The 13,220-nt window shown below is 38.9% G+C and overlaps 1 long non-coding RNA gene across 2 annotated transcripts in view; it reads left to right on the top strand.

Annotated features, from left to right (window-relative positions):
* Positions 1 to 13,220, top strand: part of LOC125184935 (uncharacterized) — an 81,898-nt gene that overhangs the window by 30,285 nt on the left and 38,393 nt on the right. The window lies entirely within an intron of this gene.

Genomic DNA, 13,220 nt, shown 5'->3' with positions numbered 1-13,220 from the left:
GCAGTATAAGGATCAGCAAGCTCAGCCAAGGCCAGTAATGCCAATTGCTGTAGTACTAGTATTTTATGCACAGAGAATAATCTAACCCACACCTGCCTATAAAATTATCTCCTTGTTTAGTGTCTTGAATCACCTTATTCATTAACTTCCACACCATACTGAGGCTTTTAGTTTTCACCTTTAAGCCTCACACAGTATTCAAGCTATTTATTTTATGAACTCATCCTTACTATGTCTGAGTGTCTTCTTTAATCTCCAGTTTAATTTAGTATAATTTTCCCCTACATTCCTTTGGTTTTACTAATGTTTTCCTTTAGTCCTTTCTTTCATCTCTTTCTCTGCCTATCAACTTCCTATATCCTTCCCTGAAGCCTTCTAAGCTTCCAAAAATCACACTGTTTCTCTCCACAAGCAGTTCCCTTCAAATCTCTCTCGTGACTGTTTGGACAGAAAACTTCCCTGCACCTTTTTTTCTTGCTGACAATCATTTGCCCTCAGTTCTCTCATGATATTTATTTATGCTGCTGATACAGGCATTTACAGTATAACATTTAACATAGCTACAGGATGTGCCTATTTATTTTAGTTTGTTTTATTTTGTTTTATTTTATTCCTTGCACTTCTTTAACTGCTTAAAATAACACAGTGAAAATGCAAGTAGAAATATTGAAAATGAGAAGACATCCAATCTGGGTCCTTATTATGTATGAGATGGGTCAGGTCAGAAGGGTGATAAAAAAAAAAAAAAAAAAAAAAAAAAAAGTCAGCTGTCTGATTGAAGGGTTTTCTTCACTGAAAATCACAGATTTTTGAGAAAAAAGCGTGGGTTCAGTTAGAGCTAGTTGAAACTGGCCTGTGAGCCCAAATGCTGAGGAGGGGAAAGGTGTTTGGTGCCAGTGAGCTGGAGGGCCAGGCAAGCAGCAGAGTCTCACTCCCATGGCAAGCGCAGAGGAAAGATGTGCTAAGCCCCAGGAACTGGTCCTGCCTTAGAGTGGTCGCTGGCAAATAGGGGGCTCCTCCACGCTCCAGGTGTTGTAGGACCATGTTGCACTTTGGTCAGGGCATTATCCAAATTAATGCCAGCCCTTGTGGGCTACTGGAAACGTCCCCACACCTTTAAATGTGCTTTCTTCTGAAGACCTTGCCAGCACAACTAAGTGCTGAATAAAGAGAGAGGGTTCAGGTTTAATTTTGGGGCATGCCAGGAAATGGAATAGGCCTTACAGTCACACAAGCAACAGCATGAGGAGGATGCCACTCCCATCCTGGGTGCACTTGTTTATATCTCATGCAGCTCTGCTATTTCTTGGAGGATAGCTGCATTTGCCTGTGCATTCAGATTCTTTAACTTTTTGACACGGTACCAGAGAGACTCGTATGTGAGCATCCATGACTGATGTACATTAACGTGCACATCTCTGCATGAAGCTGCAGACACGAGTCTGCACTGCGAACAGATGTGTTGGGCACTTGGTGGCAGTATTTGCATTGGGTTTTTGCACCAGTAACTCCATTAGCCATGCAGTTTCCGCTGCAGCCTGGGAAGAGCTGTGGGCATTTTTGGCTGAGTGAAGGAAAAGAAAGGAAAAGAGAGAATTACAGAAGAGGAGGAGAAGGACAGTAAATATGATTCATTATTTTTCCTACTGCCATTGTCTTCATACACATATTTGCTTTAAATAGTCCTTTTTTTTTTTTTTTTTTTTTTTTTCCATTTGTTGACTTGCTATCTCAGGAACTCTTATTGACCCTTTCTGCTAAATCTCAAGACATAAGTTATGCGAATTGTTCTTTGAAATCTATCATAGTGCAGCTGATAATATTGTTTGGGGTTATATTGATTACAAATTAACATAGGGTTCTTGTGACAGCATTATCCTCCAATAATGATTGCCTTCCAGGTGGTACAATGCTTCAGCAGCAGCTGGAATGTTTGGCCGCTTGCTGGTGCTGCAAAATATCTCTGAGCAGATGAATAGGTGGGAGTGGTCCCCAAGTGCAATGAGGGGCAGCCTCCTTTACAGCTGACCTGCTGCTGGTGATACCTTTGGAAATGGTTCCCTGGGGATGCCAGGCCTGTGCAGATAACTGAAATAATCCCTTGCTAATACTGCACACAGGTGGCAGAGATAAATGTGGCAATGAGCCATTTGAGGGGTTGCAGATGCACCCTAGCTCAGAACTAAGGACTGAGACCATGAAGAATATGTACATTATGGCATACATATAACAATATTTATATTCAATCCCTTCTGTGTTCTGAAACCTGTAGGCTGTGGCATATTTTCAGCCCTACCCTAATATCAAATAAGACTGGTGGAAATACTTTATTTTTATAAATATTTTAAATAAATACTTTATTTTTATATATATTTTAAATACATTTGAGCAGCAGATGCAAATGTTTGTGGTGCAAATAGCAAAATATACATTCTGGTGGTCTGGTAAAAATGTGTAACGCCAAGCATTTATTTGGGGAAAATATTTGCTTTCTTAATGCAATTTTGCTTCAGTGAGTTACAACAAGAACAAGAATAATGGTTGTGTTTTCTTTATTTTTCTTCAAAATTTTGCTTCTGTCCTGTTTGTTATGTTTAAACTCATCCTTTGGTTTCATGAGATCGTTTTCACAGCCTTAAGTGTGCAATGATACCATGTTATAGTATGGCTTCCCTCATGTTGCTCATAATTATTGTTTTTTTTCCTAAAAAATTTTAGAAACTGGAGGAAAATCACACAAGATAAAGCTCAATCCATGTCAAATGCTAAAAGAGTTCCTAAGATGGTGTAAATCAGTGTAGCTGTGACATTGCTTATTTTTAGTGACTGTGGTCTGATCCACTGAGTACTTACTGTAAGGATGAAGATAGGGAATATTCATGTCCAGTTGATCCATCTTTCCACCTGTTTTCATTTGAAAAGCTGAGAACAGAGCTTTCCCTCTCTCACTGTGTGGGAGACTCCCTCTCCTTGTTGTAGTTGATGTCTTTATCTAGCTGAATTATTCCTCTGTTCCCTTGAAATGGTCTGTAATAAATTAATAATTTATGCTAAGTGAAGTAATACTGTTGGGAGTTTAGAGTTGAACTAATCAAAATTCAGAAGTTGTGGGCCCCATTGAAAACATTTTCTGAAATCACTATGGCTCCAGGAGATATTAAGATGTGCATGCATGTGTGTGTGTTTGGGGAGAGAGAGGAGAGCTTTAGCCCCTTTTACTTTCCCAAAGGAATGACTAGCAATGACAGGATTTAGGAAGACAGCAATGCACAGAGTAGACTTGGGCTGCAGCAGAACCCTTTGAAAACTGAAATTCTTCTCCAAGGAAATGTCTAAAACTGTTCTCTGTGCTTGGAAAAAGTAAATAGACTTTCCAGCATTTCCAGTGGGATAAAGAATTTGAGGACCTTTATTTAGAAGAGAAGTAATTTATTTAGGGTATAGTTTACTTTCTTTCCTTCTTTTCTTCTTTCCTTCTCTCTTTCTTCCTTCTTTCCTTCCTTCCTTTGTTTCTTTAATTTTTATTTTCCCTTTGGAATCTAAGTTCTGAAGCTCTTGGCTTGGCTATGTCTCTACCAGGAATAAGGTTAGCTGTTCTTCTCAAAACCTATGATTGTCCATCTCCCATTACCTAGAAAAATAATCATATGCAACCCCAGAACTGCAGCTCGTGGCAGCTCCAGCATATCAGGTTGTCCCCTGACCTAGGTGACAATAGCCTGGGAAGTATAAAACCCTGCCTCTTTTGTTGGACTGTGATCATGGAATATTTCAGTTTTCACAAGTACATTTTAAAATATTTTATGAAGATCCATTTCAAATAGAAGCTTCTAAACAGCTGTGTTCAATAGGCACATCAAATATTGGAGGCACTGGAAGGACAATATAATAACAGCAGCCCCCATTGTTTCCCTGCGCACCGTTTTTGGAGAGTGGATTATTGCTTCATACTGGAGCTTTAATGACAGTGGTCACTGCGAGACAAACCTCTGTAGTTTACTAAGAACCCATTCCACATTTATTCTCTGGTATCTCATTCAATCTTTTCTTGCTATCCTTCCAAGTGATAAACCAAACCTGTGTTGCAGTGGGCTACGTTTAAAGCTAAGTTGTGTGCTACTACAACTTCTGAGCTGGCCTGCAGATTCTGAGATAAAGGTACATTGTAAGGATCTGAAAAAAAATAAAGGGGGGTGGGTGGGGGGTGATAGGGATAGCTGGGTAATGTGTATGTTGAGGGTGGCTATAAATTCTGTTAATATTTTAGTGATTTTAAAAAAATTATTCAACTCCTTCATTTCTCTTAAAGTATCAATCTGTTTATTTAACTAACTAAAAAAAAAAAAGACTTCTGATCAAAGAAAATCCAAACCTCCTCAATGAAGAAAAAATAAAAATTAAAAAATCAACTGTTCTAGTAGCTAGAGGACAGACCAGTAGGTGGTGCTCCAGAGTATGCAAAGCTATTTTCAGCTTGCTAGAGCAGAAAGATCTTTCACTTTTATGTGTTAGGAACAGATACTTAGAGGGAACGTCCCATTATCTCCCTGAGTACAAAGATGATGATTTGAGTTGCAAAGATGCTCATGATATGGAGCTCCCATTAATTTAATCTAAAGCTGCAAAACTCAGACATCAAAAGTGAAGCTTGCTGACTGCAACTTTTCAAATATTTGGGGGGGATGGAGTTGTGTTCTCCTGTGTATTTGAATAACTTGATTTATTCATGCTCAGTTTGTCTGTAGTAACTCTAGGAAATACAGAAATAATACTATAAAATTGAGTTTTGTAGATTTTCTTTCATATTAGGTGTTTAAAAGAGCTGTAGTGTGGTTGAAAGTCTGCCCCAAATGTGGAGATGTTCCTAAACTGTAAAATTCTGATCTGAAAGAGGACTAAGGATTAATCGTACATAGTTCAAGAGACTTTCTTACCAGACTTTTCTGTTGCTTTTGTTTTCTGTTTGCTTTTTTGAACTTTACAGTGATCATTTTAAAATTTAGATATGGATTTGATTTCTATTCCAGGTCAAGAATGATTGGCTCTGTAAGTTTGTTTTTGGCTCTGGTTGTGTATTTTAGTCCAATGATAATAGTTAAGGTAAGCAATACTTAAGGTAAATTCAAGTCTTCGCTGCCATCATCTGCCCCAAGCAGCACTATTTTTGATGATGAAAGTTTTGAAATTTTTAATCTTCAATAAGTAATTTTAAAAAGAGGTTATTGAATCTGTACTCAATCCACCAGTTTATTTATGCATATGATCAATAATGGAGCTCATAAAGACATCAACAATAAAAATGTTTACTCTTGGCTTAGACTTGAGAGGGAGGAGCTACAGATAGTAAGACAGAATATTTCAGATATTAAAATCAAAGAAATATGCAAGTCTTTCTATACAGGGTAAATAGGTAATTGTATTGAAATATGAGCATTGTGTTGGGTTTTGGTTCCTTCACCTATTATGAGATGCTTCTTATTCCAGCTGAAGTCTCAGTGATCTTGATGTGTTTAGTTATCATGGGTTTACTTACGAAGTAAGGCTGTTTCATACTAGCAAGATTGTTCCAGATTTTCCTGCAATTAGGGCCATAATCTGCTTTACTGTTTCCATAGCTTCAGTGTAAAAGAGGGGCTGCTTCATCCCTGTTGGTTCTATGGAGTTGCCCTTGTTCTCGTAGAAGAGATTCTCTGAACTCTTCAAAAACATAAGAAGCATGGATTGTTCTACAACAAATTGTGAAAAAATAACAATACCCCAGAATAAGCTTCTGTCCAGCTGTGGTTCCATAAGCTGGTAAATAATACTTTGAGTTCTTATACACAAGTCAAAAAATAATGCATTTTTTAACACAAAGCACTGAAACAATATAAATTCACTTACCTTGTACAAAGTGATTTTAATGCATATTGTCTGGGGTGTTAAGGACCAATTTTATTTTGGATCAAGTATAATTTATCATACTTCTCTAACTTTCTGTTGGATCAAGATTGCTTATCATCATTAATCTGATAAAAATGTGATTATGTGTACACACCTGATTCAAATCAAATGCATAATATCTGGTAATTCAGTAGTGAAAATCTTCAGTTTTACTGCCTCTGAAACTTCATTTGATTTTATGAAGAGATGATCACTTTTGTGTGCACAAGCATCAGCTGAAGACATTACTGCTTGCTCCCTCTGGTTGTCTTTCTTGGCTGGTTTGAAATTTCCACCTCCTACAGTCGTGGTTGGTTAAAGGGATGCTGGAATACCCCCTAATCCATATCATGCAAAATAAACTAAGTTAATTCAAACCATTGTATGAACTGTTTAAATTAGTGCAGCTGGATTTGCGGGGAGTGGATTAAGCATCAGTCACACACACATTTTTCTGCCAGGGTGGCAACCTCCATCAGACAAGCAGTTGCTAACAGCTGGGGAGTAGAGAAGGGGAAATATCCAAGTAGCACATCTGTGAAGAGCAAGGGTCTCTCCCCAGCCATTGTCTTTAATTGAAAGACTTAGCACCTCATTAAAATCATGTTGTAAGTGAGCTAAAACTGAGTATGTCTGAAATGAGATAGTAGAGTAATTACTGCAATGTTCACATCAAATTGTTCTTGAAGAATAGTTTTTTTTTAGTGCTCTTCTTGGCATAGTATATAGGAGGATGTTGAAGAGCTGATCTGATGCCACTTGAAGAGTTCAAGAGATTTGAATTGATTGAGAATTCAAATCAATAAACATAAACACCTGGAAGTCAAAGGTGTGGTGCACGAATGGAATATCAAACCCAGAGCTGAAGCTCCTGTTTCCTTTTGTAGTCCATAAGGACAATTCCTGCTTCAGAGCAGTGCTCCAGAAAGTTTGTATACCTAGCAGCCAATAGGAAATACCTGAAAACAGGAGTGTGCTGCAATCCTTTTTCCTGTTACTGGAGGAATTGCTGAGAGCCATCTTACTTAGACATTACTCAGTGCTGTTTAAAGATTCTTCAACAGGGAAAGCTTGGGTTGTATAGGTCCTTAACATGTGTGCCTAGACTACATGGCTGTCTACATGCAAAGAATTCTTGTCTCCTGATCACAGTTTGTGACTGAGTAGAAAGTATAAAATTTCTTGGGTCAGAAAGAGACAACTTACTTGTTAAAATGGTAGGAGAAGGGTCCATACTTTTAGGCTTCTCTTTATGTTTTCTGTTGACCTGGTGGTTAGTGTTTTTGTGGCTTGAACCTTCTCAGACTGAGGAGAGCTAGAAACTCAAGCTGTCTCACCTACGTGACTGCTTTATTCACTGTGATATTACGTAATATGAAGGGACCTCTTTTTTGAAAGAAAGCAGTTAGCAAACTTTGTTCAGAGTCTGTTTGTAAGAAATGTACTCACAGCATCCTACTGTGTAGGGCTCATAAAAGAACTTAAATATTGCTTCACTTATTTTATCCCTTTAGGGGAATTAAACACCTGTCTATTCAGTCTAAATATTTCTGATCAAGTTTAGAAACAGAACCACTGGTGTTTTGCAAAGTCTCAGGTCAAACAGGAGATGACTGGTTGATATACATTTCTTCATCTCATTTTTCCAACTGCAAGCTGAATATATTCACTCCAGACCCTGGATACAAATCATGCTTAAGCGTATCTATAAGACAGATAACCCAGCAAGGAGTTTAATGTCACCTTATTCTAGTGTGTGGGTATCTTGTCCCAAAGATAGACTTGCTGCTAACCTTCTTTTTTTTTTTTTTTTTTTTTAATTTTCTTCCCATGGGCCTCTCTCGTTTGATTTTTAGTCCACTGGTTTCTCATTTGATATTTATTTGCATTTTTTATAGTTGTATATTGTCCATATCTACACCATTTCTGGTCTCAAAAAAAAAAAAAAACACTGCCTTAAACTTCTAAATTTATGTTTGCCAGTAGTTTTCAAAGTTGGAGGCAAATTCATTACAGCCCTAAAAATATATCTTTACAAAAACATAATTATTAGAGATGTGCAGATGATACTGATAAACCATTGCAAAATAAATATGAATAATGTTGTAGAGTATGTATAAATAATAGGGAAGGAACTGTATTTCAATTATTAATAGATTATTGCCATCAGTAAACTAGGGTATCAATCTCACATGCTTAATATAAATTACATCCATTAGGTCCTTCTTTCCTCAAGCACATAAATCTTTACAATCTGAGCATATACCAGTTTTTAAATCCATAAATGTATTATGTAGTAGTTCTCTTTGAGGAGCTAATGCTTTGTTCAATATTCTGTTAAAATGTCTCAAATGAAGCAAATGGGCTTCTAGAGTCTTATTTATGGAGGCTCAGGAGAACAAAACATAAAACATGAAAGTAAAAACACTTGCAAGCTCAGAGACTCCAGCACCATATTCTTCTTCTAACCAAACAGATAAACTGACTTTGAGTTTCTGAATTCGTTTCATTCACTGGTTTGTGTGACCTTTAAGAAAAAAGAAATCCCAAATTACCTCTAATTAATTCCTCCCCCCTCCCCCCCTTTTCCTTAGAGGTATTATTTTAGTCAAAATTGATACTGTATATAGAAGGGCCAAGTCAAGATGACACAGATTTCACCTTACAAGGTAACACCAGCCTATAAGCTGATAGCTGAATACATACACTGTATGGGAATGTATTCAGCTGGGGTGAAGACAAAGTTATGATGGAGATATGTCACCTCTGTAAATGCTTGGTGTACCTGTGTGTTGTGTGGTGACAGTAGAGATGATGCCACTTTTGGCATAAACATGACCGCAGGATAAAAGTTACACATGACAGAGCAACAGGAGCTTGGAAGTGAGTTGTGCACAGCATGAGATGTTATTATTTATGGAAAATAGAGTGGATTTTCTGAACAAATTAGTTTCTTTCTTATATAGGTCTGTGTAATACAGGCTCTCTTTGATTGCTCTGACATGTCAAAGATAAGAAATACGTACTAGCGGTGAACTTCCCTACTGGTGCATGTGAGTATTAAATCACATGTTGTGCTTCCTGAAGCAGTAACATCAGAATTTCCAGGAAGGAGGTAGTCTAATGCATAACTCTCACTGAACAGCCTGCAGCAGTTGTATGGAAAGTTTCTGGCAGCCTATGTTGCTGTCCGTTCTTCCCAGCTGGTGCCTCAGGGGCTGAGGAAAGTGGTTGTGTGCAACTTCTCCTGCAGCAGCAGCTGCAGTGCCTCACATAACTCAGGGCTGGGTCAGGTCTGGAGAAGAGGAAACTCAGGGGAGACCTTATTGCTCTCTACAGCTACCTGAAAGGAGGTTGTGGGGAGCTGGGTGTAGGCCTCTTCTTGCAGGTAACTAGTGATAGGACTAGAGGGAATGGCTTCAAGTTGCCCCAGGGGAGGTTTAGTTTGGAAATTAGGAGATATTTCTTCTCAGAAAAAGCAGTCAGGCATTGGAACTTGGGGGCATCACTGTCCCTGGGGTTGTTTAAGGAAAGGTTGGACATGGTGCTTATGGACATGGTTTAGTGGGTAACATTGGTAGTAGGGTGATGGTTGGACCAGATGGTCTTGGAGGTCTCTTCCAATCTTAATGAGTCTATGATTCTATTTGTTTACTTGGCCGCTCGTTGCCATCTCAGTGTAGTGTTTGGTGGTGTGGTAAACCAAAAATTAACTCTGTTAGAATAAGAAATTATTTTTCTGTCAAGTTGATTGCCTGATCTGGTTTGCCACACAGTTGCTTGTGCTGGAAGAGCACAACTGGTAGAGCTGGGATGAAAACAAGAGGGCTGGTGTGGGGAAGAGGGATGGGAGCAACCAGGTAAGGTGGCTTACCCTCTTCACATGAATATTGAATCCTGATGTAAGAGCTGGGAGAATGCAGAAGAGCACAACCCCATTGCCTGGGCCATTTGCACAATGCCAGGCAGTGCTACAGGCAATATCCCATTTGCCCCTCTGATTATTTTGTAATGGCTCTAAGTGGGATATTAGCAGGTGCTTTGTGCCATGATACACCAAAATACAGAGCTGCTAGAAGGAACAAAGTTGTTTACAGCAAGCACATGATATCATTCAGCTGTAAGTTTGGATAAAATAAGTGACACAAGGCTCTGCAAAAAATCTTAGTCAGATAGCCCCATTTTTGTTTTCTTCAGCATGAGATTTCCTACAGTCATTTTATATTCTGTGAACATGGTGTAAATTTTCAGATACCACTGAACTTCAGCAATGATGACTGTAGATGTATCTGACTGGAAAATTGCCCAATGGGCTGCTGCAGACACATAATTGACCATTTAACCTCTGGATCATATCTCAGCTGTGATAAAAGCTTGATGACATTGGATTCTTTTAGGAACTTACATGGCTGTCATCTGCTTCCTACAAATGCATGAAACGGAAAGTATTAATGCAGTGTTGGACTACTTCTGATTATTTTTTAAGCTATCACATTGCTTATTCCTCCCCATATACGCCTTCACCTCTAAACTGTGCTCACAAATATGCCACAGAGTGCCTACATAAAACTAAAGAATTTCTCTAAAATAGTCTTAATAAAAGCTTACAGATCTGATACCTACATTCAATCAATCAAAATGATACTATACCATGGAAGTTAATGGGAAAACTGGTATTTATGGAAGTCTTGAAGAAGAAAATGTAACCCTACGTTTATTCGCACTTATTCAGATCAAGAATAAATGAAACTTAATAATAACAATTGTACCTTGTATTTATTAGATGTTCAAATGACCAAAAGGGTAAATAAGTAACACATGTTAATATACAAATACTTCACATAAAAGAAAATGGGCACGTATAATATAAATTCAAAAGATCAAAATAATAATTCAACCAAAACATGACTCAGTTGAAATCAGTGGGGATTTTGCTTTTATTTCAGTAAGACTGTAATTTAGCCAAATTAAGATATTTAAAATATATGCCAAGAGAATTAAAATACATTATATATATATATGCCTTAATTTCTTGTATGTTTTCCATATTTCTTTTCTAAACTAATTAAGTCTGTAGACTCTATGACCTTCAGCATCTATAAGATTGACTATATAGGAAGACTAATGTGGTTTTAAGCATTTAGATGTCTGCATTTTAAAGTTTGGTTTATAATAGTAATTTGATCTCCTTAGTAATTTGTTCTCCTTCTATGATAAGATCACCCACTTAGCGGATGAAGGGAAGTCAGTGGATATAATATTTCTGTATTTTAATAAGGCCTTTGATACTGTCCCTCATGACATCTTTCTGGACAAATTGTCTGCCTGTGAGATAAACAGGTTCATGCTATGCTGGGTGATGAACTAGCTTGATGGTAGGTTGTAGTGAATGGGGCTACATCTGGCTGATGGTCAGTCATAGTGGTGTTCTGCAGGTCCCAGTTCTAGGTCTGGTTCTGTTCAGATCATTTTCGTCAATGATCTGGATGCAGGAGTGGAGTGCATCCTCAGCAAGTTTGCTGATGATACTGACCTGGGAAGTGCTCTTGACTTCCTGGAGGGATGAGAGGCCTTGCAGAGGTGTCTAGATAGACTGGAGCACTGGGCAATCATTAACGGTCTAAAGTTCAACAAAGGTGAAGGGCTGGTTGCTGCCCTTGGGATGGAGTAATGATAGGCACAAGTTCAGACTGGGAGGTGAGTGACTGGAGAGCAGCTCAGCAGGAAGGAATCTGGGGGTGCTGGTGGCAGAAGGTTCAGCATGAGCCAGCAGTGTGCCCTGGCAGCCAAGACAGCAAAACACATTTTGGGGTGCGTTAAACACAGCATAGCCAGCTGGTCAAATGAGGTAATTCTCCTGCTATATTTAGCACTGGTGCATCCTCACCTTGAGTATTACACAATATAAAAAGAAAGGTCCTTGAATGCATCAGAGGAGGGCAGCAGAGCTGGTAAAGGGGCTGGAAGGCATGTCCTATGTGGAGAGGCTGAGGAAACTTGGCTTGTCCAGTTTAGAGAAAAGGAGGCTGAGAGGTGACCTCTTTGCTCTCTGCAACTTCCTGAGGAGGAGAAGCAGAGAAGGAGGTGCTTGTCTCTGCTCTTGGTAACCAATGAGAGGATGCACAGTAATGGCACAAATATGTTCCAAGGGAAGATCAGACTAGATTTTAGGAAAAATTTCTTTTCTGTGAGGGTGGTCAAACACTGGAACAGGCTGGAGGGTATAGTCTACGAGGAGAGGCTGAGGACACTTGGTTTGTCTAGTCTGTAGAAAAGGAGGCTGAGAGGTGGCCTCATGGCTCCACAACTCCCTGAGGAGGGGAAGTGCAGAGGGAGGTGCTGGTCTCTGCTTCCTGGGAACCAGGGATGGAACGCAGGAGAATGGCTCGGAGCTGTGCCAGGGGAGGATCAGACCGAGCATCAGGGAAGATTTCTTTACCATAGTGGTGGTCAGACACTAGGACAGGCTTCCTAGGGAGGTGGTTGATGCCCTGTCCCTGTCAGTGTTCAAGAGGCATTTGGACAACGCCCTCAATAATGTGTTGCAATGTTTTGTTAGCCCTGAAGTGGTCAGACAGTTGGACTTCATGGTCTTTGTAGGTGCCTTCCAACTGAACTATTCTGTTTTATTCTAAATAGAGAGAAGAGCTCCAAATTTCTGTTTCCGTATTTACAAAAATAATTATTCCTAGTTTAGAAACTCAGATTTAGCCAGTGTATAATAAAGACATAATTTGCAAATCAGTATTGTGTTAGAATACTTCTGCTGAAATGGGTGATACAATTCTTCCTGGCTCAAGTGGGAATAGGATGCGTTCTTCTATAATTAGACATTAATAGGATACTAGCCTTTTGTAAAAAAACTATGGTTTCTTCATCTAGAGACAATTACTTATTTGCCACAAGGAAAAAAGACTGCAGCTAAGACTTCTAGCAGGGTTATTTGTGGAGCTATAGACATACACAGAGAAAAGTAGCAATAGGTGACCAAAACTGTGTATTGCTGAAGTCCTGTTGAATTTGAGCAGTGTTTTTTGGCCATTGCCATACATATCTTGTTTTGGTAGTTTCTCATAGTTGGACTACAGCTGTGCAAAAATCTTGTGCTGGTCCTCTGCACGGATCTAGATTTCAATCTATAATAGATACATTGCTTTCAGAAATATATGAAGACCAAAACAGAAGGTGTAGGGGAAGTTATACTGAATTCCCAAAGAGTGGCAAAAGCCTATGAACAGCAGCTGCAGCCTGAGCTGCAAAGTCAGCATGGTAGACCGTGGGAAACAGGAGTGTCCAAA

The sequence above is a fragment of the Anser cygnoides genome, chromosome Z (genome assembly GCF_040182565.1).
Source record: "Anser cygnoides isolate HZ-2024a breed goose chromosome Z, Taihu_goose_T2T_genome, whole genome shotgun sequence".
In the NCBI taxonomy this organism is placed as follows: Eukaryota; Metazoa; Chordata; class Aves; order Anseriformes; family Anatidae; genus Anser; species Anser cygnoides.
Note: the sequence above shows the minus strand (reverse complement) of the source record. Positions and strands in the feature narration are given on the sequence as shown.